This window comes from Elgaria multicarinata, chromosome 1 (assembly GCF_023053635.1).
Source record: "Elgaria multicarinata webbii isolate HBS135686 ecotype San Diego chromosome 1, rElgMul1.1.pri, whole genome shotgun sequence".
NCBI lineage: Eukaryota > Metazoa > Chordata > Lepidosauria > Squamata > Anguidae > Elgaria > Elgaria multicarinata.
Genome location: NC_086171.1, coordinates 112846305 through 112872230, shown reverse-complemented (window position 1 = coordinate 112872230; position 25926 = coordinate 112846305).

The following is a 25926-nucleotide window of genomic DNA, read 5'->3' as shown; positions in this document are numbered from 1 at the left end:
ATAATGGGTTATTGGCGTGGGGAGAAGAGGGGAAACAAACAGAAATGATTAAGAAGCAGCAAAAAGTTTTTTTCCAGCTAAAATTCTTCATCAAGCTGAAGTTCTCTCACGTCTGAACTCTGTGTTCACTGTGGACATTTTATCAGCTTTATTAAACTTCACATCCAATAAGGGAGGAAAAAGTACAGATACTCCATGTCTCATTCTATCAAAATAAACATCATATTTTCACAAAGACATCACCTAACAATATTTCATTATGGTGACTAACAGAATATCATACTCTGATGCAATCAGAAGTGACATCTCACATATTTGGGTGCCAGCCAATTAGGACGCTTCACAGAAAAGGAGAAAGACAGCTGTGAGCAGTGCAAAGAGAACAGAAATGAAGTCCCTCGAGTCGAAATGCAGGTAGTCATTATGGAAACCAAATGCTTTTAAAGCTAGATTTCAAAATGCATCATCTTCAGTAGAACTCTGCTATTAAAAGGCTGCTTAGAGGGGTATGTAGAACATCCAATACAAGAGAGACCAGATCACAAAGGACAGAGATGCTTTTGAGCTTTCATAAGGTTTGAAAAATTGATACAAATGATCATTTGCTCCTTATTTTGGGGCAGGTAGGAAACGTCTACTCTCAATTACCTTCCAATAACAAAGGGATATCTTGCTTCTAAAATCCATAAAGGGTATAGCAAGGGGAGAAATGATTGAGCATCTAACCAACACATTGTTTTAAAAAGGGCAACAAGATAGATTGTGAATGATAAAGTACTATATGTAACAAAAGCAATTTTAAAAATCCAGGCAAAAGATAGTAGCAGCTCTCTTGCTGAAAACCTTGTCCGTTTTCTTTGAGAGACTGGACATATATATATATATATATATATATATATATATATATATATATATATAATCAGTTTTTAAAGGAGAGCAGAGGAATCCCATTGCAATTCAGTGGGGTAATGATCAAATACGAAATTTAGGATGCATTGTGCCTCAATAGCTCCATTCATGGAAACTCATGGAAATAGGGACATCTTAGTGAAAGGAGAAAGTTTACAGTAAGTCTGTCATTAGTCCTGTGTCATGATTTATAACCAGATGCCTCCTTTGGCTCCATGCTTAAAAATGTCCACATCTGTGGTTCATTTCACCATTAGAACATAAAGGTTAGTTTATGTTTAAAAGTAGATACCTAGGGTTTGAGAATCAATTGTACCCCAAGTAAATCATAAAAAGTAAAACACTTAGAGGATGACAACATTTCCAAGTTGAAAAACAAACAAAAAATTACGCCTTGAGAAATGTCCCTTTTCAATAAAATAATATAGATGCAAAGATGTCCTTGGGGTTCGTACCCCGTGTGGTGCCAAATTGATCTCATAGGATTTTAAGTGTAAAACGTATTGTGCCATCAACATAAGCTTCATAAGTGCAGTTTCAGAAGTAAAACAATGGGATAATCATGAGTTATGAATTACCTGTAATTTCACAGAAATTCCAACTATAGCGCATGTAGTTCAAGCAGCCTATGCACACTACCCCATTTCAGGTCTTGCTATTTACTGTTTTACTCTGTACAGCACCATGTACATTGATGGTACTATATAAATAAATAAATAATAATAATAATAATAATAATAATAATAATAATAATAATAATTTCACAATTGCATGTGTTGGAAAGAAAGAAAAAGTCACTCAAAATCATAATCACTGCATATTTTTTGTTATTTCACCCATAGAGATTACACCCACCCCTTCTTTTGGAAGTGATGTGCATATTTTATAAAATCTGCTCCATCTATGTTGGACAGATTATCAGGCATCTTCATTCCATCATCTGCTCATTTTGTAGGGCTGTACAAGAATTTTGTTCCTGTTTGCAAATGCACACTTGCCCTGATACACATTTGTGTAAATCCCTCCACCCCTAAAAAGTAAAAATCTTGGTAAATCTTAGGAATCTGTAATTCAGATCCCTACAAATCTGAATCCATTTGAATCCATTCCATATTTCTGGAGATCCTACCAGTAGGGCTGTGTATTGCCTTGGCCCAAGTCCCTGAATACAAGCTAAGGTAGGTTGATTTGGCCAACCTTGGCCCAAATCTGAGGTGGTACCGGGTTGGCCTGAGGGACCCCAAGGCCTAAGCAGATCAGTACTGAAGCCTCAGGCACCTTGGGCCAATTTGGGATAGTGCTGGGCTGCTCCCCCTCACCCATCCACCTGGAAAAGCCAGCTCAAGTCTGGCCGTGAGTTCCAGTGAGTCCATTGCACTCATCATACTCGCTTCCCTCTCCCTCCCCTCTCTCACCTCCCACTAGTGGACTTACCTTCAAATGTTTCCTCTTCTCAGAGAGCTGAACTGCAATTTAAAGATAAGATTGTGGGGCCTCTCTCTTTTTTAAGAGCTCTATGGCCACAAACTACAGCGGCCATAAAGGGCCATTTCCCTTAGTTTGCAGCCATGGTGCTATTTAAAAAAGAAAGCCATGTGATATTACCTTCATTAGAAACTGGCCTTAGCTAGACCAGATGACGCACAGGGGATCCTGGGATCAGGCAGGGATCAATCCTCCTTGGGCCCGGGATATAGCCCTACCCTTTGACCCTGCTTTTTCAGTGGCCTCAGGCTGAGGCGGAGACCACAGAGCGTGTGGCCCGTTTCTGCATGATTACTCGTATCGAGCTGGGAGCTGCAGGGGGAGCGGGTGGGGGGAGTGGGGAAATGAAGGTTTTTTTTAAAAAAAACACCTTACCTTTGCGCATGATCATTCGTGTGCTCCGTTCCTTTAAAAAATAAAAAATGGCAGGCGCGACACCTCTCCTCCAGAGGTTGCCACGCCTGACGTGTAAACGAGGGTGACATCCCGCAATACTCGTATCGCGGGATCTCCCCTTCTCTGTCGCAGACTTACCGGTAGGTCTAGCTAAGGCCACTCTCTCTATATATAACTCTGTTAGGAGTTATATGTGACATATAGAAAGATAGCAGAGACAGGATATACTTGACGAGATGATATATATTAAACTGTTTCTTTATGATGGGCTTGAAGAAAGTAGTAACGAATTCATCAACAAATAACGAGAGACAGTCTGTCCTTTCCTTAATACAGACAACACACACAGAGAAGAGCAGTTAACTGCCTTACAGACAACACACACAGAGAAGAGCAGTTAACTGCCTTACAGACAACACACACAGAGAAGAGCAGTTAACTGCCTTTTTACAACTGCAACGGATTAGAGCAGAAACTCCCCTCCCACTTTATACTGTTAGAATGCTGGTCTAACTAGAATCAGACTATGCATAACACATCATCAATATTTCTAACAACCTTTAAATCACAGCTTGGGTCTCAGGGAAGAGGCTGCATGTGAAGATAAGTCCCAGCAGTGCTGGCAGTAGTGGCAGTTCCGGGTTTATGGGGGCAGGAAGGGAGTTAGTCAGTGTAAATATATAAAAGTTCATACTACTGTTATGTTAAAACTTCGTGTTAAATTTCATTATTACAGTTCACCACATGTACAGTTCTGGTTACCGTGCTTACAAACATATATGGCAGACCTGGAAAAAGTGAAGAAAAGAGCAACTAAAATGATTAAGGGGCTGGAGCGTCTCTGCTATGAGGGAAGGTTATAATAGCTGGGATTGTTCAGCTTGGGGGAAAAGGAGGCTAAGGGGAGAGCTGATAGAGGTGTAGTCCTGATGGCTATATGCTACCTCCAGTATCAGAGGCAATATGCCTATATATTCCAGTTGCTGGGGCACTTGAATGGGATGGTGCTGTTGGACTCATGTCCTGCTTGTGGGCTTCCTGTAGATAGCTGTTTGGCCACTGCATGAACAAAATGCTGGACTAGATGGACCCTTGGACTGATCCAGAATGGTTCTTCTTACATTCGTATGTCCTTCTTATGTTCTCCAACATTATTATTATTATTTTTTTGGGGGGTGCTATTTCCCACCCTCATACCTTGGTGATGCTAAGGCATTGTGAAGGGTGCAAAATGCTGGCCAGCCTACCAGTACAGTTACCACAGCAGCAAAAAAGCAATGTTCCCCTCATTATCTCTGCCCACAAATAGAGAATTTTGAGAGGCCATTGTGCACATCCCGACCTCTGGACTAGGTAATGGAATCAAAAATGGCAAATGCTATTTTGGCAGTGGTATTTACAGTATTAAACACTAATACTGGTACTAGAGAGAAGGAAGGAAGGAAGGAAGGAAGGAAGGAAGGAAGGAAGGAAGGAAGGAAGGAAGAAAGAAAGAAAGAAAGAAAGAAAGAAAGAAAGAAAGAAAGAAAGACACAAAATTCTACTATATTTTATACTGAAGACACAAATGTCCTTCACCTGCATCCAGCTCACAGTTATGTGGGGGGGGGGGGAGAGAGAGAGAGAGACTTGGTCATTCACCATTAGTTTGATTGTATGGTGCCACCAACTGTGGGTAGGGCTTGTGAGGTGATATTAGCCTGTGGGGCCCCACACTCCAGCCTTTTCACTACGCAGCTCCCTCCCTCCCTCCCTGTATGCAGTGTGGGTCTATCTGGTCACCCTATTGGGGACTGAGCAGGATTTTTTGTCTCCTTTATGTTTGGTCTGGGCTGTGCGTCTTTTTACCTACTTCACACTATAAGTGGCGAGAGAGTGTCTTCAGAAAAAAAAATTGATTATGTTTTTGTCATTAGGTTAATTTGGTCACATTTGGTTTGGTAGGCTGGTAGGAAAAGGCATGGTTAGGGTAAACAGGGATGGCGATCATTCTGAGGCACTGCTTTGGTGAACAGGTGATACCTGAGTCCTTTCCACTGTTTTGCAGCCCCAGTGGGGGGATAAGGGTCTCCTGTGAGGCCAACTCACCTCACCCACCCAGTGTTTCATGGCCTGGGGGATGACACAGGAAGGCCTCCCCTACCCAAATGGGGTAGTCCTGGGGGTTGGCATTCTTACAAATGCCACTCAGCAGGCATAGAATATTTCACCTGATATTATGCCCACCCAGTTTTACCTTTGCAGATTTTCAATAAATCTGGCCCAAATTTTATACCATACATACTTGTCTCATCTATTTATTTCCCTCATTCTTTCACACTCAATTAACCAGTATGGCAAAAGGTGTGGGACATCTCTGTCAAGGTAATGTTAAATTATTCTATGCCTCTGACAATGAGAAAACATTGTTGCCTCACAGTCCTTTCACACAGTTGGCACCTACCAGTCATTTTCAAGTATTAAGCTTAGAAATAGGAACAACCATTAAGTTGCCTCAGACTTGTTTACTAAACCGTTTCAACTTCTGTGGAACAATTTTACTTCTCTTCACAAATGTAATAGTCTTTCTTTTTTTTTAAGGAGGGGAAAAACCTAAGGGAAGAAATAATTTAAACAAGTGTAGATATGACAAATGTCATGGTTGAATCAGAAAATAATTTCATTTCAAGTTACTCTTCTCAGGTGATGAATTTTCACACTACTTCTTATCAGCTGGAACTAACTCAAGCCAAGGATGCATCAAAAGGTGACCCCGGTATTGACGGTGGGTGCAATTCTGCTTTCTCTAACAGCAATTTATTTTATTTTGATAGAGCAAGTCAACTGGAGCCTGTAATTTTCATATCTTCAAAATGTCATAATGCTGTGTGAGAGGTTAAAACTCAAGTGAGAAAACGAAATCTTTCCTCGAAGCAACATGAAAAGGAAATTGCGTTATTTTTCTTTGGAACCACAACTTATTTATTGGAGAAACCTAATTTTAAACTTGTAAGCACTGTTATCTAGGTTTTGTTTTTGTTTTTGTGTGATTATAAAGTTTAAATAAGACCTTTTCTTTTCCTCACTTAAATAAAAGCAATTCAGATAGTCTGCCTGATTCCAGTGCCACCTTAACATTTGCAAATACAACAGCATTTTACAAAAGAAACACTCTGATATGAACTGAAATAATAATAATAAAAAATTGCCTCTGGAGTACAAACACAGCTGGATGCCATTAGCAGAAGAGAAGTTAAGAAATGTGCAGGCAGGCACCTTTCCAAAAAGTTTTCAGCTGACTGTTATGGGCTGACAGGGCAATCCTATCCCCTACCCAATGTTGATTACTGGAGGGGTTTAGAATCTCACTGAAATGCCCCTCCATTAGCCCTCACCAGTGTGGAAGAGTTCCTACTGCACCCCTGGAGAGCTCCATAGGTGGAAAGGCAAAACCAACAATAGCAAGTGTAATGCCCTCAAATGTTTGGGGGACGGGGAGGAGCCAGCTTTATATGAAATGATATGTGCTGATGAAGAGGTGGCAGAAGGTGAGACAAATTTCCCTCCATGACAAAATGGTATCTTCACAAACACGAGAATAGAGAGAAACATGCTTCCCTCCTACTACTGTAATCTATATTACACGAATTCGGTTAATATTCAGCCTTATAGCCCATCTCTTTTCTTAGTCTTAGCTGTTCCTTGGTTCAAGTAGTCCTGACATTAGTCCAATAATTATAAGAGAACAACACTATGGTCCTGGGAGAGTGTCCCAGGTACCATAGGATTCTTCAGAGCCCATGCTACAAGGCCATAGAAATGGCTACGACCTCAGGAGGGGCTTCAGTATCTGATCCCTCCCCCTGCCCCTTCGCAAACAATTTGGAAATAACCAAGGCAGCTGCATTCTGAGGTCTCAAAAGTGGCTTCAGAGAGGTCTAAAGGGAGACATGCAAGTGGGCAAGGAGGGGAGGGGAGATGAAAGACCAGGATACAAAGAATCCTATGGCCTCCCCAGCCCTGCCAGCATCACCCCCTGTCTACATAAGCCATCAGAGGCTCATCTAAAGAAGAACTCTCAGAACCTTTGTCTATTATCTTTGCAAAATCATGGAAGATGGGTGAGGTGCCGGACGACTGGAGGAGGGCTAATGTCCCTATCTTCAAAAAGGGCAAAAAGGAGGAACCTGGGAACTACAGTCCAGTCAGTCTGACATCCATCCCTGGGAAAATTCTGGAGCAGATTATAAAGACATCAATCTGTAAACACCTTGAAATCAATGCAGTGATTATTAGAAGCCAACATGGATTTGTCAGGAACAAATCCTGTCAGACTAATTTGATCTCATTTTCTGATCAGGTCCCTTGTGGACTGTGGGAATGCCGTGGAGATCATATATCTTGACTTCAGCAAAGCTTTTGACAAAGTGCCCCATGATATTCTGATTAACAATCTAGCTAAAAGTGGGCTAGATGGAACAAATATTAGGTGGATTCACAGTTAGCTACAGAATTGGACTCAAAGAGTACTTATCAATGGAACCTTCTCAAACTAGGGAGAGGCAATGCGTGGGGTACCGCAGGGCTCAGTCCTGGGCCCAGTGCTCTTCAACATTTTTATTAATAATTTCGATGAGGAGGTGCAGGGAACGCTTATCAAATTTACAGATGACACAAAATTGGGTAGGATAGCTAATACCCTGGAAGACAGAAACAAACTTCAAAGTGATCTTAATAGGCTGGAGTGCTGGGCTGAAAACAACAGAATGAAATTTAATAGGGATAAATGCCAAGTTCTACATTTAGGAAATAGAAATCAAAGGCACAGTTACAAGATGGCTCAGCAATACTACAAACGAGAAGGATCTTGGAATTGTTGTAGATCGCAAGCTGAATATGAGCCAACAGTGCGATATGGCTGCAAAAAAGGCAAATGCTATTTTGGGCTGCATTAATAGAAGTATAGCTTCCAAATCACGTGAGGTACTGGTTCCTCTCTATTCGGCCCTGGTTAGGCCTCATCTAAAGTATTGCGTTCAGTTCTGGGCTCCACAATTCAAGAAGGATGCAGACATGCTGGAGCGTGTTCAGAGGAGGGCAACCAGGATGATCAGGGGTCTGGAAACAAAGCCCTATGAAGAGAGACTGAAAGAACTGGGCATGTTTAGCCTGGAGAAGAAAAGATTGAGGGGAGACATGATAGCACTCTTCAAATACTTAAAAGGTTGTCACATAGAGGAGGGCCAGGATCTCTTTTCGATCCCCCCAGAGTGCAGGACACAGAATAACGGGCTCAAGTTAAAAGAAGCCAGATTCCAGCTGGACATCAGGAAAAACTTCCTGACTGTTAGAGCAGTACGACAATGGAATCAGTTACCTAGGGAGGTTGTGGGTTCTCCCACACTAGAGACATTCAAGAGGCAGCTGGACAACCATCTGTCAGGGATGCTTTAGGGTGGATTCCTGCATTGAGTAGGGGATTGGACTCGATGGCCTTGTAGGCCCCTTCCAACTCTGCTACTCTATGATTCTAAGAAAAAAAAATCCAAATATGGAGGATGAAGAACAGGAAATTATCTCTGCTGCTTCTCTCACCCTGGTGGCAGCAGCTCAGAAGGGCACCAGATACACTGAAACTGCCTTCCATTTTGCAGGAATGGCTAAAACCATTTGAAGCCTTGCTTCTGGCATAATCAGGCTGCAACATTGCCCTCAAGGTGTAAAGAGGGCTGCCTAAGTAAGCTTTGGTAGCTCTTCCCTACAGCCATCCCTCATATCAGGTTCTGTAGGGGGGCTTGAGAAGTCCCTTCAGTCTGCATTCCTAAGCAAACCAACTTGATTTGCATTTTGTAGAGTAATATACAATTTGCACTTCCCTAAATTCTGCAGAATACTTCTTGGCTCGAAATACATATCAAAATGCATATGCAAATGTGTTTTTTATAGGACAAAATGCATGCAAAAATGTGAATGATGGGGGGGAAACTACATTTGAATTTAAATGCAAATTGACATAAAGCTTTAAAAAAAAAAGTTGCCCAAATTGATGTGTAACTGGGATGCAACAGATGAAGATGTACAAACTGTATAAGTAGACTAATCCATCAATCCCTAAGGGGGTGGTTCAGTTCACTCAACCCCCATCACATATTCTTTCAATACAGCAAGAAGATTGCAAGACGGTCACTTCACCAACTTGCAGCCCCCACCCCATTGGCACACTGGCCATTCATAAATTTCTAAACCTGCTGGGAATTTTGCCATCTAAAAGACTATAAGGGGAGTGAAGCCCGAAAAGAGAAAGGAGGAATAGGAATGAAGGGATTGGGCCTGTTCAGACAACACACTAAGCCATGGTTAGGCTGCTAATCCTTTTGCAGCAAAAGGTTAGTGAGCATGTTTAAACCATGGTTCACATTGTAAGGGTTAAGCGGATCTTGGGACTGGCATGTTTTTTAATGCATGAATTTTATGGTTTTTATGGTTCTATAGGAGGGGAGATAAGATCCAGACCAGCTGCGTGAGGGGGAGAAGACGGAGCCATCCGATTGTAACTGTCTTGCGGCCTTGAGTGATTAGCCATCCCGGGTGGAAGTGTGAAGTAACTCCTTGCATCAAAGCCGAAGGGAGGGGGGAATGGAGTGAAAAGGATAGTATAAAGAAACCCTGTGAAAAGAACAGGGAAGAGTCGGCTGAGTCTGGTCTGGGTGACGTATGATCTGTAGTTTTAGTTTTTAGCTTGCTTACTCTGGGTTCTGGTACTTTATGCATGTAACTAAGTTTTATTCTGCTGAATCCCATGTATTTCCGAACCTTATCCTGAATAAATGGTCTTAAACCTCATTCTGTGTGAGCTTCGAGTGTCCAAACCAAGGGTCCGTGCTAAATCCAGTCTGAAGCCAGCGGTTTGCTGGGTGTTCTTCCTTTACATGGTGGGCAGCGCTGGGATTCAACACTGATCTGGAGGGATAGGACACTGGTAGGAAAAAGGGAATAGAGACGAGGCATAGGTTTGAACCCAAGGTGAGCAAGGTTGAGTAGACAGCCGGCAATGGATCAGGACCGTGGAGCAGTAGCTTCAGGTGGAGAGTTGCTGGGGGCGACTTCTCAGGAAGGGGCGGAAGGGGAGTCCATGCCAGCCACCCTGCAATGGGTGGTGGAGGGGCCGCCTAGCTCCGTGGAGAAGGCCCGGAGGCGACACTCTGCACAGCTCTGGACTCCAGGCGAAGTGCAGGAGGGGATGTGGTTTGACATCCGGCCAAAGATTTCCTTCCCTCTGGGGATAATGGACGGAAATGGCCCAAGCATACAAGTCCCTCAGCCGCAAGAGATCAGTCAGCCACAGGGGATGGCAGGCAAGGAGAGCTCAGGCAAGAAGGCGGAGGTGGAGAACAACGATGGAAAGATGCAGCGAATGTATACTGAATGCCTGGAGCTGATGGCTCGCCACCTGAAGGTGGTGGAAATGGAGAGAGAGGAGTCCCGAGGGTGGTCTCCGGTGGGAGCGGCCGGGCAGCGGTTTGACTGGCGGGCGTTCCCGGTGTACCATGAGGGTGACAATGTGGTGGCTTTTCTGGTACTCTTCGAAGATACTTGTGACAAGTTGGGGTTCCAGCAGCCCAGAAGATGAGCCTGTTGCGCCCACAGGTCACTGGGACATTGAGAGAGATGATAGCTACCATCCCTCGGGAGCTGCGACACGACTATGGGCATTTCAAGTCGGTGGCCAAGGAGCAATATGCTCTTATGTTGGAACATTGTCGCCAAAAGTTTCAGCAGCTCACCAGGAACCCGAGGGAAACCTTTGCAGCATTCACCACTCGAATGATGACGGCAATGGAGGCCTGACTGGAGGCAGAGGGGGTCCAGGGCCTCAAGGCGGCTAAAGATCTGATGACCAAAGAGCAGCTCTACCGGCAGTTCCCTGAGAAGTATGATGCCTGGGTGGAGGAAAAGAACCCCAAAATGCCGATGGAAGCGGCCAAAATGGTGGATCGCCTACAGGTGTTTGAGAGGAAGGGAGCTGGGGGAACCCCCCGGGTGGTGGAGAAAGTCCCAGAGCGGCAGCCCAGCGGAACTCCGGTGGAGAAGAAGGCGGCCTGGCCCGGAAAGGAGCGCAGTGGAAAAGGGAGCAACCCCCAGGCAGCGGCAGCGGCCGGATCCCAAGTGAGTGGGGGATGCTTTTACTGCAAGGAGCCCGGGCACTTGAAGAGGGAATGCCCCAAGCTGGTGGCAAAGCAGGCGGGGGTGGTCGGCGGTCCGGCTCCTCGACCGGTGGTGCATGTGGCAGTGGCTCCGCCAGCACCGGCCTCCCCGTTGTCGAATTGGAGCGACAACAGCAGGGAGAAGTGGCTGACCTGGAGTGGGAGTACATGAGCACCGACCCCGTCGGGGTGGCGAAGGCAGCGGCAGGCCCGGAGCAGTCAGGTCCCTCGTCAGCCGTTGCTATGCGGTTGGTGACCCCGGCGCAGCTCCAGTGGAGTCGGAAGAAATTTTGTGAGTGTGTGGTGGTCGATGGGAGACAGGTGCAGGCTCAGACACCGGCACGGATTTGAGCAGGGTACATGTGGCCCTGCTCAAGCTGGAACAAAAACTTTTGGGCCGAACTGTGACAGTAACTCCCTACGGGGCACCTCCCTTCGAGGCGCCGCTGGCCCAAGTAAAGATTGAGTACCAGGGGTGGAAGGGAGAGCTGGTTATACTTACGCATACGGAAGGGCCAGCTTTCCTCCTGGGAAATGACTTATGTTTTAAAGTTACACAATTGGCCGTGGTTACTTGGGGGAAGCTGCTAAACGGAGGAGGGACTCCGGGAGTGAACGGGGGGAAGCGCCTTTAAGTGTATCAACCAAAGCCAACAGGGAAAAGGGAGGCCCTGGTCCGGAAAGCCTGGACTTCCCAGAGTTTCGCCAAGAACTCCAGCAGGACCCTACCCTACAAGGGTGTTGAGAGGCGGTGGGGAGCCCAGCCGAGGGGTGGGGGAAATGGGAACGGCGGTATTCGTCTGGGAAAGGAGTTTGCTATACCGCTTGTTCTCGCCCAAAGGGGGAGGAGGTGTGGAGAGGAAACAACTGGTGGTGCCTCAGGGGTCATGGGGAAGAGTGTTGGAAGCCGCCCATGAGTTATTATGGGGGGGCACCTGGGAATCCGCCGAACCCTGGAGCGGGTGAGCCGGGACTTTTACTGGCCAGGGATAGCCCAAGAGGTACGGAACTTTTGCTCCATGTGCGACACCTGCCAGCGAGTAGGGTTTCCCCGGGATCACCCCAAGGCACTGCTATGCCCTTCACCCATTACAGAAGTGCCGTTTGAGAAGATGGGGATGGATATATTGGGACCTTTCAGTCCGGCCACCCGGTCGGGGAAGAAATACATCCTAACCCTGTTTGATTATGCTACCCGATTTGTGGAAGCGGTGCCCCTGGCCACTATTTCCGCCCCGCAGCTAGCCAAAGCGATGATGACTATCTTCACCCGGTTGGGGGTCCCCAAGGTATTGGTACACGATTTGGGAGGGGGGGTTATGTCCCAGTTGTTGAAGGAGCTATGGAAGCTGGCCAGAGTGCAGCAATGCACTTCCGCGGCTTACCATCACGAAGGCAATGGGCTGGTAGAGCATTTTAATCAAACTTTAGGGAGAATGCTGAAAGCTTATGTGGTTAAACATGCATCGGATTGGGATCAGGTTCTACCCTATTTTCTGTTTGCTGCTCGTGACACTAAAAGTGACAGTTTGGGTTTTCGGCAAATGAGCTGGTGTTAGGGCGGGAGCTGAGGGGCCCGCTGAAGCTGTTGAGGGAGGGGTGGGAAGGTCGGACCAACCCCACTCCTGTTTCGGTGGTAGCCTACTTGCAAAACTTGCAGAATTTGCTGCGGGAGGTGGGGGAGGCTGCCCAGGAGAATCTAGCCCAAGCCCAACAAACCCAGAAGGGGTGGTATGATAGGAAAGCGTGGCAGCGGGTGTTCCAGGAAGGGGACAAAGTGTTAGTCTTGAAACCGCTTAAGCCAGAGAAGCTGGCGGGTCGGTGGGAAGGGCACTTGGTGGTAGAGAAAAAATTAAATGAGGTTAATTATTTGCTGAAGGACCCTGCTACCCAGCGCCGCTCGAAAGTATTCCATGTAAATATGATGAAGCCGTTCCAGGAACAAGCTATGCGAGTGTGCCAGGTAGAAAAAGGGGACCCGACGGATGGAGAAGCCGGGATGGACGTCTTGGTTAGCTATCAGGGGAAGGAGGGGCTGGCGAACATCCAGATACCGGAGCAGTTGGGAGTCAAGCGGCAGTCACAGCTGAGGCAGTGCTTGAAGGAGTTTGGGGGATTATTTTCGAGGCTGCCGGGGCGAACGTCCCTGGTGACGCATTCCATCGACACGGGGAACCACCCACCGATCCAGTCCCTGCCACACCAGTTAAATTGCAGGCAGTTAGAGATAGTGAACAAGGAGATTGAGGAAATGCTGGCAATGGGGGTTATTAAGAAGAGCCACAGCCCCTGGTCCTCCCCCCTCATGCTGGTGGCAAAAAAGGATGGCTTGATCCGTTTTTGCGTGGACTTCCGGAAGCTGAACAGCGTTTCCACGGTAGCGGCTTATCTGATGCCACGCACGGACGACTTGATAGAAATGCTAGGGAGGGCCAAGTACATCTCCACGCTGGATCTAACCAAAGGATATTGGCAAGTGCCCTTGGATGAGGATGCCACTTTGAAGTCCGCCTTTACAACCCCTAGGGGGCACTATCAGTTCACGGTGTTGCCCTTCGGGCTCTCGAATGCTCCGGGAGGCTTTCAGAAACTTATGGACCGGGTTCTGGAGGGCCTGGGGGTGTTTTCATGTGTCTACTTAGATGATGTGGCGGTGTTTAGTGACACCTGGGAGCAGCACTTAGAACATCTCACCCAGGTATTCAGCCGGCTGCAGGAGGCTGGTTTAACGTTGAATGCCTCCAAATGCCAGTTCGGGAGGGGGGAAGTGACGTATTTAGGACACCGAGTGGGGCAGGGAGCCTTAAAACCTATGGAGGCCAAAGTGGAGGCAATCCAACAGTGGCCCATCCCGCAAACCAAGAAGCAGGTTCAGTCCTTCCTGGGACTGGCGGGCTATTACCGCCGGTTCGTTCCTAGCTTTAGCCAGTTAGTGGCCCCACTGACGGAACTGTGTAGAAAGAGACAGCCGGTGCGGGTACAGTGTACAGAGGCGTGCCAGCGGGCGTTTGAAGGGTTAAAAGGAAAACTAAAGTGTGCCCCAGTCCTCCGAGCACCCAACTTCGATCGCCCGTTCGCAGTTCAGACGGACACTTCCGAGGCGGGGTTGGGGGCGGTGCTGTTGCAAGAAGGAGATGAGAAGCAGCTGCAGCCCGTAGCATTTATCAGCAAGAAGTTATACAGGATTATGATTTTACCATCTCCCACATCAAGGGCAAGGAAAATGTTGTGGTGGATGGACTATCCCGAAGTTTTGGCCGGGAGGGGGAAGTTGCGAGTCAGTGTGAAAAACCCCTGCCCCTGTGTGGGCACAAAAGAGAGAATAATAATAAAAGAAACAGGGGTCAATGTGTAAATTGGGAAGGGTTAAGGGGAGGTAGGATGGAATTTTTTAGAAATTCCATCTAAAGGGGGAAGGTGTAAGGGTTAAGCGGATCTTGGGACTGGCATGTTTTTTAATGCATGAATTTTATGGTTTTTATGGTTCTATAGGAGGGGAGATAAGATCCAGACCTGCTGTGTGAGGGGGAGAAGACGGAGCCATCCGATTGTAACTGTCTTGCGGCCTTGAGTGATTAGCCATCCCGGGCGGAAGTGTGAAGTAACTCCTTGCATCAAAGCCGAAGGGAGGGGGGAATGGAGTGAAAAGGATGGTATAAAGAAACCCTGTAAAAAGAACAGGGAAGAGTCGGCTGAGTCTGGTCTGGGTGACATATGATCTGTAGTTTTAGTTTTTAGCTTGCTTACTCTGGGTTCTGGTACTTTATGCATGTAACTAAGTTTTATTCTGCTGAATCCCATGTATTTCCTACCGTTATCCTGAATAAATGGTCTTAAACCTCATTCTGTGTGAGCTTCGAGTGTCCAAACCAAGGGTCCGTGCTAAATCCAGTCTGAAGCCAGCAGTTTGCTGGTCGTTCTTCCTTTACACACATGACACACTAAGTCATTGTTCACATGACACGCTAAGCCATAATGTTTAGCTCAAAATGCTTAACCACCATGGTTTAACATGTTGTCTGAAGAAGACCATCAAGTGAAAGAAAAGAGGAAAGGTGTGCTTAAATGACTGCTTTTTCCAACTTGTTGCCCTCTAGATGTTTTGAATTTCATCTCCCAGCATTTCTGATCATTAGCCATGCTGGTTGGGGCTGATGGAAGATGCAGTAAGAGGAAAAATGCTGAGGGTGCCAGGTTGGAGAAGGCTGCAAGAGAATGTTAGCTCATCAGCCTGGTTCAGCAGGACCAGGACCAGTCATATATAGGGAAGAATATTTCAGGCAACTTTAGAAATATATTAAGTACATATCTCTGTCTCTGGAAAACCTGGTTGTGTGCTAAACTGCAGGCTGTTCAGTGAACTTGGGGGACCTTTTCATGCATTTTAAAGGTTCTGCAATGTTCACAAATTATGGCCAAATTTGTGCAAATTATTCAATTCAAATATAAATTGCATGCTTTGCACAAATTTATCCAATTTCTGAGAAATTTGTACAAATTGCAGAACCTTTCCCCACCCCCACAAAATGCTCAAAGTTCCCAGAAAATCCGCAAACTGGTCTGACTCACTGCAGATTGAGTCAGGCACCACAGGGGGAACTGAACCAAAGTCTGGGGTCCAGCCTAGGACAATTAATCAACCCACACGCATCCCAATGGATTTTTCTGACATCCCTAGCCTGAGGTTCCTCAGAAGCAAAGCTGAGCAAACAAACAGAAAAGGTAGAATGAGCGGCACTTCAGGCATGCAACACCGAACTCCACCATTTTGCTTCATTCTGTGAGCACAAAAAAGGGAGAAAAGTCTCAGGATGCTGTAGACAAATTTCTTATGGAAAAGTCTGAACACATTTCGGTCTCTTGCTTTTTGTTAGGCTTTTACTCAAGTAACTGGATGCACCATTTCAGTGCCCCTGATCACTCAGGTAACAGTGTGAGAGCCAGTATGGTGTAGTGGCTAAAGTGTCAGACTGGGAGTTGGGAAATCCGTGTTCTAGTCCCCACTCAGACATGGAAGCTCACAGGGTGACTTTGGGCCAGGCACAGACTCTCAGTCCAACCCACTTCACAGGGTTGTGAGAGGATAAAATGGAGAAGAGGAGGTTAATGTATGCCACCTTGGGTTCCTTGGAGGAAAAAGGTAGGATATAAATGAAATCAATCAATCAATCAATCAATCAATAAAATCACTACACTGTAGTTGTGCAGGGAATCTCAAACCCACTGCCAACACCCTCAGTCCACATGGATAAAGGAGGACAATGGCAGGACTAGAGCAGGTTTGTTTCCTGCTTGTGAGAACAAGTTGGCTCTTGGAGGGAAAGTACTAGGGTTGCGCTCCACTCTGATTCGGATCGCGAATCTGGAGCGGAGCGACCCGATCTGCCTCCGCCAAGGGCTGATCCGAATTGGGTCAGGAGAGCTGCAGATTGAGGCAAAGCGGTTTGCATCCATCTGAAGCTCCGAATGCAGGTAAGTGGGGGGAAGGGCTTACCTGGCTCTGCCGCCACAGTCCATGCAGCAATGGTGGTGGAGCCAGGTAAGGGGGCAGGGGGGAAGGGGCTTATTCAGCCCCCATTTTGTCCCTCCTTCCCTGCCTCCACCATCCACCACAGAGGCAAGTAAGTAGGGAAGGGGTCAAAACGGGGGATCTTTGGATCGACCCGAAGCAGTTCAGGCCCAATCCGAAAGTTCCGGATCGGGTGAAGATGCAGTTTCAGGGGTCCATGCACAGCCCTAGAAGGTACACACCTATTCCCTTTCTGGCTCAGGGAAAAGCTGTCCACTGGGAAACGACAGTTTTTCCTGCTACCACTTGGTATCATTCCAGCACTACTTTACTGCAGGATACACGGCTCACTGTGCACATGTGCAAACATTTCTGGACCAGGCACTGGGAAAAAAGAGACTACAGATGGAGTCATCGTGGTTCTATGGGAAAGCTGGATTTATACATGTGTGAATCGGAATAGTTCCAATACATGTCATGGGCAGGATCTACACTACTGTTTTAAAATGGTTTATAACAGTATTGACAATTGTTGGGCCCCAGGACACACACCATATACAGTTTGAAAACTGTTTTCAGATTGTCATATCCTGCTTGGTGCATATCTGGCCATGTTCTCATATGTTGTCCCATAAAATACTCTTTTCCGCATTTATTGGCAGGGTTGCTGTTGTTTTTAAGTCTGCATGAAAAAAAATGCATTCAAAAATGTTTAAATGCACATTTCTAAATATATTTTCTATTAAAATACCAGTTTTTAAATTGAATTAGATACAATTTTTAAGTGGAAATCATGAGAGCTGGTGGGTGACTTCACTTCCATCTGCATTGTTCCATTGTCTGAACTAATTGTTCCTTATTCAATCTGAGAACTAGAGGTGTGCTCCGCTCCGATTAGAATCGGAGATTCAGAAGCGAATTGGCCTGCTCCGCCTTGCCAGAGGCGGAGTAGAAGCGGACCACGGACCCTTAGAAGTACGGCGAAGAGAAGCGGCCATAGGCGGAGCATTTCTCTTTTCACGGAGCGCTCCGATTACCATTTTGGAAAATTTCGCCCCTAGGATTGCATTGCGGAAAAGAATAGGGGATAACTGTGTTGTTTTTTAAGTTATCTTTCTGAAACTTCTTGTGCTTAGAGAGTCGTGGCTGGGGGTCATGTTGAGCCTACTCTCAGCTCTCTGCATGCTGCGGTTTGCTTGCTATAATTTTTGGAAAAATTGGGTAAAAAAAGCGGGAGAGGTACCTTTTCGAAGTGCTGAGAGGCAGAGTCATGATCACATGATCCCAAAGTTGGAGGAGGGGATAGGCAAACGGGATACTTTGTAACTTTGGATACTGGGAAACCACTCTTTCTTAGTCTGAACGGACTTTTCCCAGTGTTTTTTAAAACAGTAGCCCCACCAAATGCACAACACAACCTGAAATCATATACTAAGCAAATAAATAACAGACAGGAAACACAGCACTGCTACCCACCCTAACCTTGGTTAAAAACTGAATAGATGTGGTGCAAGGGGATGAGCTCCCCTAGGGCATGTGGACGTGCCCAGTGCACATACACTGTGTCCTGCCCTGGAGGGTCATCAGAGTCCTCCAAAGGTAAACCAGTGGAGAGAGACTAATGCCTATCATGAGTTGAAGTGTTAGTTTGCTTCTTAAAGACTGGTCCCTAGACAGGGCCAGTCAAAATTGGCATAATTCCCCCTCCCCCTGGGCACGTCCACTTTCCTCTTACTGGTAAAAGACAGATATAGCCTTTTTTAAAAAATTCTTCCTGTTGTTTATTCAGCAACACTGCTGCTTTTAATTCTACCCCTCCTTTATTTATTTATTTATTTATTTATTTATTTATTTATTCCATTTTATATTTACACCCCATAGCCCAAGCTCTCCTGGCTTTTCCTCTTCAGTGAAGTCAGGCAGGCTTTCATTGTGGTTCAACTCCTTATTGTTGATGTTGTTGTTATTGTTGCTATTAATATTAATTAGAACTGCTATTATTAACATTATTATTTTGTTGTTTAGTAATGGCTGTGATCACAGTGCAGTCAATCAACTCTGAAGCAAGGATCACAAAGCTTTACTCTTATCTTCCTAGCCTACTAGTTATGGGATGCAAAAGAAAAGGCATCTCTCTGTGCTGCTCCCACCTCACAGGGATGGTTTGCATTACTGGCTTTGAAACTATCCTCGGCTCACTTCCTTATGCCCCCAGAAATGTCTGCTGCCTGCCTGCCTTCCCTCCCTCCTCTGTTGCCCGCCTCGCAGGGATGGTTTGTGTGTGTCTTGCTTTGACTCAGGGGATAAGTCCTTCCTGCGCTCACTTAGACTTTTGGAAGTTCCAAATCAATTTTTCAAGTGTGGAAGAAGATTCATATAGGTTTATCTCTACTCCCCAATTCATGGCATGTTGGGATTTCCTTTGAAATGGCCCCAATGAGCTGTCTGCAGCTTTAAATGCCTGAGATACTGGGGTATCCAATTTTCAAAAATTCCCCAAAAATCAGTGGATGCTTGGATTGGCTTGAGTCTTGGCATGCGTGTGTATACGTCCATGTGGTGTCATGGTGCCGAACTTGAGGTTTCTAACATGAAAATTGACATTGTTCTAGCATGGGACTTGATTTGGGGTGAGTTAAAAGGTTAAAGCCCCACCAAAAATCAGGGGATGATGGGATTTGCTTGAGGCTTAGCATGCATGTGTATACAAGAATAAACTATCATAGTGCTGAGTTTGAGGTTTCTAACGTGAAAATCGACAGAGATATCGAAAGGGGTGTGAATTGGGGTTATGGGTGGTGCGTTAGAGGTTAAAGCCCCGCCAAAAATCAGGGGATGATGGGATTTGCTTGAAACTCAGAGTGAATGTGGATCTAGATGGCATCTGTGAGGGTACCCACTTCAAATTTTTTTATCTGTCAAAATGTCAGAGTAAATCCCATGTCTGAAAATAGGGTGTCCGATTTTCATAAATTCCCCCAAAATCAGGAGATTCTTGCATTGGCTTGAGGCTTGGTATGCATGTGTATATGTCCATGAGGTGTCATGGTGCTAAACCTGAGGTTTCTAACTTTAACAGAAAAAAAGTTGTAGACTTTTTTGGATTTCAATGCAAGCCTATGGGGGAGGAAAGCAGAGCTCCGATCTGGATCCGGAGCTCCTCAGCGGAGCAGAGCGGACTATAGGCAGAGTGGGGCGGAGTGAAGCAGGCCCATTCACAAATTGTGGATCTGGAAGAGAAGTGGATCGGGGGGTCCGTGCACACCCCTACTGAGAACTGAAACAGCCAACATGTTTATCTATATCCCCTTAAAATTCAGGCAAGTATAAGACTTTTCTTCCCATGTCATGTCAACTTTTTTTTATGGATTTTTTCCTCCTATGTGGCACAGCTAAGGTAAATAAAAGCCTAGCTTATTTCAATTTTTTTCAAGGATATTGGAATCGCAAAAGATGCTGAGTATTTTGCTGAGCTATGAGATAAAAATGGCAGCTCAGAAGGCTGCACAGATAAATCTCAAATTGACAAAAACACTTATCTGCTAATCTGTTTGAGACCAGAAAATCACATCCCATTTAAATCTCCTGAAGTCTTCTTTTTCATTTATTAGCATTAAACTGGTCTTCACTTCACAAAATGCATACTCCTGACGATATTTCTCCTACTTATAGAATTATTTGAACAGATGCTATTATATATATATATATATATATATATATATATATATATTGCAGTCACGCTTTAAAATAAACTATTTTATAAATACACAAAATATACAAAATGAAGTTAAATCAATAAAAAACAAAGCATATGGTCTTGCATTAACATTATATTTGTCAGTCCAAATCATAGTACACCAAGACCAGCTTTCTATGAAATGTTTATAGATATCATGGCCTTCCTCAATTTAAATATAATAAATGAGCTTAGGTATTATAACAATTTTCCAATTTAGATAAAGCTATTCTGGTGTGTAAGCCTCCAAGCCACTGAACAAATATTTCCAGGCGTTGACAATGAACATAAGAGGAGACATTGCTGAGTTAGATAGTTCAGGCAGGTGGCTCTCATAAGTGGAGGGTGAGGAAGCAAGCCAATAACCATACATGGTTTGACATTGCAGATCAGGTCACATCTTTGGAGGCACACAATGTCCCAGTGGGTCCAGCCTCTGTGATCCTCAAGCCGATGAATGTGCAGCAGACCCAAGAAAGGAAAGACTCTGAGGCCACACTAGAACAGGTGCCAAATTGCTCAATGACCCTGGAGCCTGTGAAGGCCCTCATCTACGACCACAGTATGGTGTTCTGACCCAGCTGGAGGGTGTCTAGAGCAACTTTCAGAACACAGTTGGGGCTCATCCAGACAACTTCCATCCAGTGGGTCCAGGCCTCTTTCCAGCATTGCCCATCCCTGCCCCCCTCCATCATCCCACGGAGCTGTCCCACATCTGGGCGTAGGCACAGAAGCAGTTCTTTTTTAAAAATTTTTTTTATTTTATTATTATTATTATTATTATTATTATTATTATTATTATTATTTACATTACATTAAATAAAACAACAGTGCTACCATCACCAGGACCAACTACACCTTCATCCCTTTTCCCAAAATTGTAATGTTTCTTGTACAGGTGTACATCCTTTCCCTCTTAACAAAACAAATTCCAAAAATGGTTTCCATATGATCTCAAATTCATTATAATTACATCTTCCTTTTTCTATTTTAATATTACATGTTAATTTATCATTGATGGCTATGTCCCATAGTTCTTTATACCATTCCTCAATCTGATACTCACTTTGTATCTTCCATTTCCTAGCTATTATTAATCTTGCTGCTGTTAATAAGTTCGTAATCAAATCCTTAATAGGTTGTGTGCAGTTCACCCCATCGTATATTGACAACAGTGCTACGCTCGGGGATAACTCTAAACTTATTCCAGTTATCTCTTTTATCTCTTTATACACCAATTGCCAAAAGTTTTGTACACATTTACATGTCCACCACATATGAACATAAGTGCCCACCTCCTGGCATCCTCTCCAACATAATATTGAATATTTCTTCTCGATTTGATTTAGTTTAACTGGTGTTAGGTATCACCGCCATACCAATTTATAAAAATTTTCTTTTATCCTTACTGATAAGGTTTTCAAATTCCGTGTTTCCCATATCTTATCCCATCTCTGGTTACTTATTTGAAATTTAATATCATTTTCCCATACCAATTTTTAACCATCTTCCTGATCCGGCACAGAAGCAGTTCTGAACCAGCTGTGCCAGCCGATGCTCATTGTGCCACAAACAGCATATGGCACAGCTGCCTATGTGGTCCTGAGGGGAAAGGAAGGAGAGGCAGCTGTGGGAGGGGGGCGAGATTGTGAAGGGAGGAAAGCTATGGAGAATGTCATTGAGGGAGCTTTTGTTGCCCTTGTTATGGGTGCAGTCTTGTACATGGGGTGTGTGGTTTAGTATCAGAAGTTTCGTGCCATGGTGGCTGTATGACGGCGGTGGCAGCAAGAAGTGCTGATGTGGTTTTACCGCCACAGTGACCGACTAACCGCCTTCATGCAAACAGGGACAGCCAGGTTGACCGAGTACGCACAGAACCTGCACCACAGATGTTGCTGCCGCCACTACTGGGTTTGGCCTGCTAGCAAGGACTGGTGGGAGAACTTTGTGCTAAAGGAGTGGGACGATGACCGATGGGTGGAGAGCTTCCGCATGAGCAGGGGCACACTTTTCAAAATCGTATAGGAGTTGCGGCCGCTTCTGGAAAGGAACATCATCAACATGTGGAGACCTATCCCAGTGGAGAAAAGAGTAGCCATCACAATATGGAGGCTGGCTAACCCCAGCGTGTACAGAACTGCAGCTGAGCAGTTTGGGGTAGGGTGCTCTACGGTGGCTCAGGTGGTCCTGGAATTCTGCTTTGCAATGGAGATGTGCCTCCTCCCATGCACTGTCAAGCTCAAGAATGTGAGAGAGGTGAGTGGGGGGATAAGGGTGGAAGCAAGGGCAGTAGTTTGCATACAACCGCAAAAACGTAAACATCTTTCAGTGTGACTAATATGCCATGTGCTCTGTCTTCTGCAGATCATGGACAGTTTGGGGGCTCTGGGATTTCATTGTGTGGGCGCAGTAGATGGTATACACATTTATATCACATGTCCGATTCATCAAACCACAGAATTCGTAAGCAGGAAGTGCAGCTACTCCATGGTTCTGCAGGGTACCACCGACCACAGAGGCAGGTTCATCAATGTGGAGATAGGATGGAGTAGCAGGAATGATGATGCCTACATCTTTGCCAACTCACGACTCTGTGAGGCAATGGATGCAGCTGCCTTCATCCTTGCCCATCCCACCATTAGATTGCATGGGCTGCAAATCCCACCCCTCATTGTGGCTGATGCGGCAAATCCTCTACGTGGATGGCTCATGAAGCCCTATGGTGGGGCATTCAGTCCACAGCAAGCCCACTTCAACAGCTGCCTCAGATGAGTGTGCATTGTGGTGGAATAGGCATTTGGGTGGCTCAAGGGGAGGTGGCGGAGCATAGGCTGATGGCTGGAGTTGGCGGAAGAAAATGTCCCCTCATTCATCAGTGCCTGTGTCATCCTGCACAACATTTGTGAAACCAAGAGACTTTCAATGTTTGGTGACCAGCAAGACCACAATGCAGAGGCCACCAGTGAGGAAGGAAGCAGCAGCCAGGCACCTCTCCACCGTGCCTGGGTCCAGCTCCAGCTGAGAGCCCCCCCTCTCCTGCTACCAACTGTCTCTGCAGAGGCCACCAGTGAGGGAGGAAGCAGCAGCCAGGCACCTCTCCACCATGCCTGGGTCCAGCTCCAGCTGAGAGCCCCCTCCCTCCTGCTACCAACTGTCTCTGCAGAGGCCACCAGTGAGGGAGGAAGCAGCAGCCAGGCACCTCTCCACCGTGCCTGGGTCCAGCTCCAGCTGAGAGCCCCCTCCCTCCTGCTACCAACTGTCTCTGCAGAGGCCACCAGTGAGGGAGGAAGCAGCAGCCAGGCACCTCTCCATCGGGCCTGGGTCCAGCTCCAGCTCAGAGCCCCCTCCCTCCTGCTACCAACTGTCTCTGCAGAGGCCACCAGTGAGGGAGGAAGCAGCAGCCAGGCACCTCTCCACCGTGCCTGGGTCCAGCTCCAGCTGAGAGCCCCCTCCCTCCTGCTGTCACCTGTAACTGCTGAACTTTCCAACTAAGATTGTAGTGCCTGAATTTGCTTTCCTTTTCCCCCTCCTCCTCCTCCCCACTCCCAATCCCCTTTCCTTTTGTGTCATGTCTTTTAGATTGTAAGCCTGTGGGCAGGGACTGTCAAGAAATACTTTTGTAAGCCACCGTGAGAGCCTTTTTTGGCTGAATGGCGGCATAAAAATCCTTAAATAAAATAAAATAAAATAAAAATGCAGTTGAGCTGGCTACTCTGGGGGAGGCACTCATCAATGATGACAATGTGCATGCCCGAGAAGGCACCAAGGTTCGGGATGCCATCAAAACTTTTCTGTGGACTCACTGCCACTGAGGGGCCTTGTCCACAAACATGTCTGTATCTATTTTCTCTGTGCACTACATTTAGTCATTAACCCACGTGTAAAGTCATGTGCACCTTATGTACTCATTAAAGCACTTCTATAGTCCATGCCATCCGGTCTTTCTGCATTCACTACAAAGGGTAGACCCTGTCCACTGGCATCGCTCGCTCATTTGCACATGTTCACAGCAGCGCACTTTTGAAATACGTCAGTAGAGGGCACAATCTAGAGGCCTACCCTGGGAGCAAATGGAGCCTTAGAGAGTCATCTACCAGCAGCTGCCCAAAATAGAGATGCTCTTTGAGCTCCTCCTGCAGTCTGGGAGGGTGGAGCACATCATAAGGAGCTCCAGCCTCCAGACAATAGATATATTCAGGAGGGCTGCAAGGGGCCTCTCTCGGTCGGGCTATTCCCGCATGGCTGACCAGTGCCAGAGTAAATTTAAAGGCTAAAGTCAGCCTTCTTCGAGGCTCTGGAGTGTGGAGTGCTACCAGGGTAGCCCTCCCAGGCAAGGCAAGGCAAGGCCAGCCCCCCATCTGCCTTCGGTTCCATGAGCTGTGGGATAGGGCTGGGCGTCCTACATGGCAGGAGAGGCGGCCAGCAAGTTAGTACAGATTGCTTAAATCTACCTCATCCCACAACAGTCCCTGCCATGCAGAAGGTGGCCTGTGACACCTCTCCCAATCCCCCACTGTACACTTGTGACTGGGTTACCATGACCTTGAGGGGCCACAGGCCACTTGTGCATCTGTCTTCAGTTCTGCCCTCAGCCCACATGTGCCCCTTCTGTGCCCATAGAGACACGCCATGCAGCCGGATGTGTTGATGCAGTCTGGGCTGATGCACATACAGATGGTGTGCCCACACTGCCTCTCTGCATGGTGACAGCACACTGGGTGGCCCTAATGCGTTCTCTCCCTTGTGACATCACCCTACCAACCACACATGGTTGATGTTGACATAAGGGCAGCAGCCATATGTTCTGTATGGTGTCAGGCAGGTGGGAAGGGGAACACGCATCCTGCTCTCCGGAAGGCAGTGATTGCTGAGGCTGCCCACAAACTGCTCCCAATGTGGCAGGTGATTTGTCCTTGCCACGTCGCATTCCATCATGGATGTCATTGTGCATCTCTGCCCTCTGAACTATACACGTCTGCCCATTTGCTTCACAGGACAATAAGACCGCAGCTACAGGCAGTGATGCAGAAGAAGCCTGTGGAGGTGTCTGCAGAGCCATCTGGAGAGGAGGGGCCACCCCGACCTGAGCAGGCCAGTGAGGGATTGCCTCCACCAGTGCTGCCACCTGGCCACAGCCAACCCACCATGTCAGCTAGTAAGTTCACACCCCTTCAACAAGCATGGCTTGGTGCTGCTGCCAGGCAGCCTCTCGGGGGTGGAGGGCACGGGCATAGCAGAGGGAATGCTGGTCATCAGGCAGGTTGAAACAGCAAGTCCAGTTATGTGGCCTGGTGAGGCCATCCATAGCCCTTGCAGGAAGGTGTTTGCATGGTCAATACTCACATCCCTCTGTTCCTTAAATCCCCATATTTTGTGTGACAGGTACTGCAGGAAGCGTCACCATGACCCCAGTGGTTTCAGAGAGCCTTGTGGTCGCCATCAACAACCTTGAGGCCACCATGAGGCAAACGAGTAAATACAGCTGTTGTTGATTGGGGTGCTCATGGGGTGCTGCTGCAGCACAAATGACTACTACCATCTCTACTTTTGAGTGCGCTCCTTGGAAGGAAGGGTGAGCCAGATGGAGCAGGACATGAGGTACCTCAAAAGATTCTGCCGTCAGGATGTGCAGGAACCAAGGGACCCGTGATTTTATTAACATAAAATTATATTAACATAAAATAAGGTGCTTTTATACTTTCAGAAGC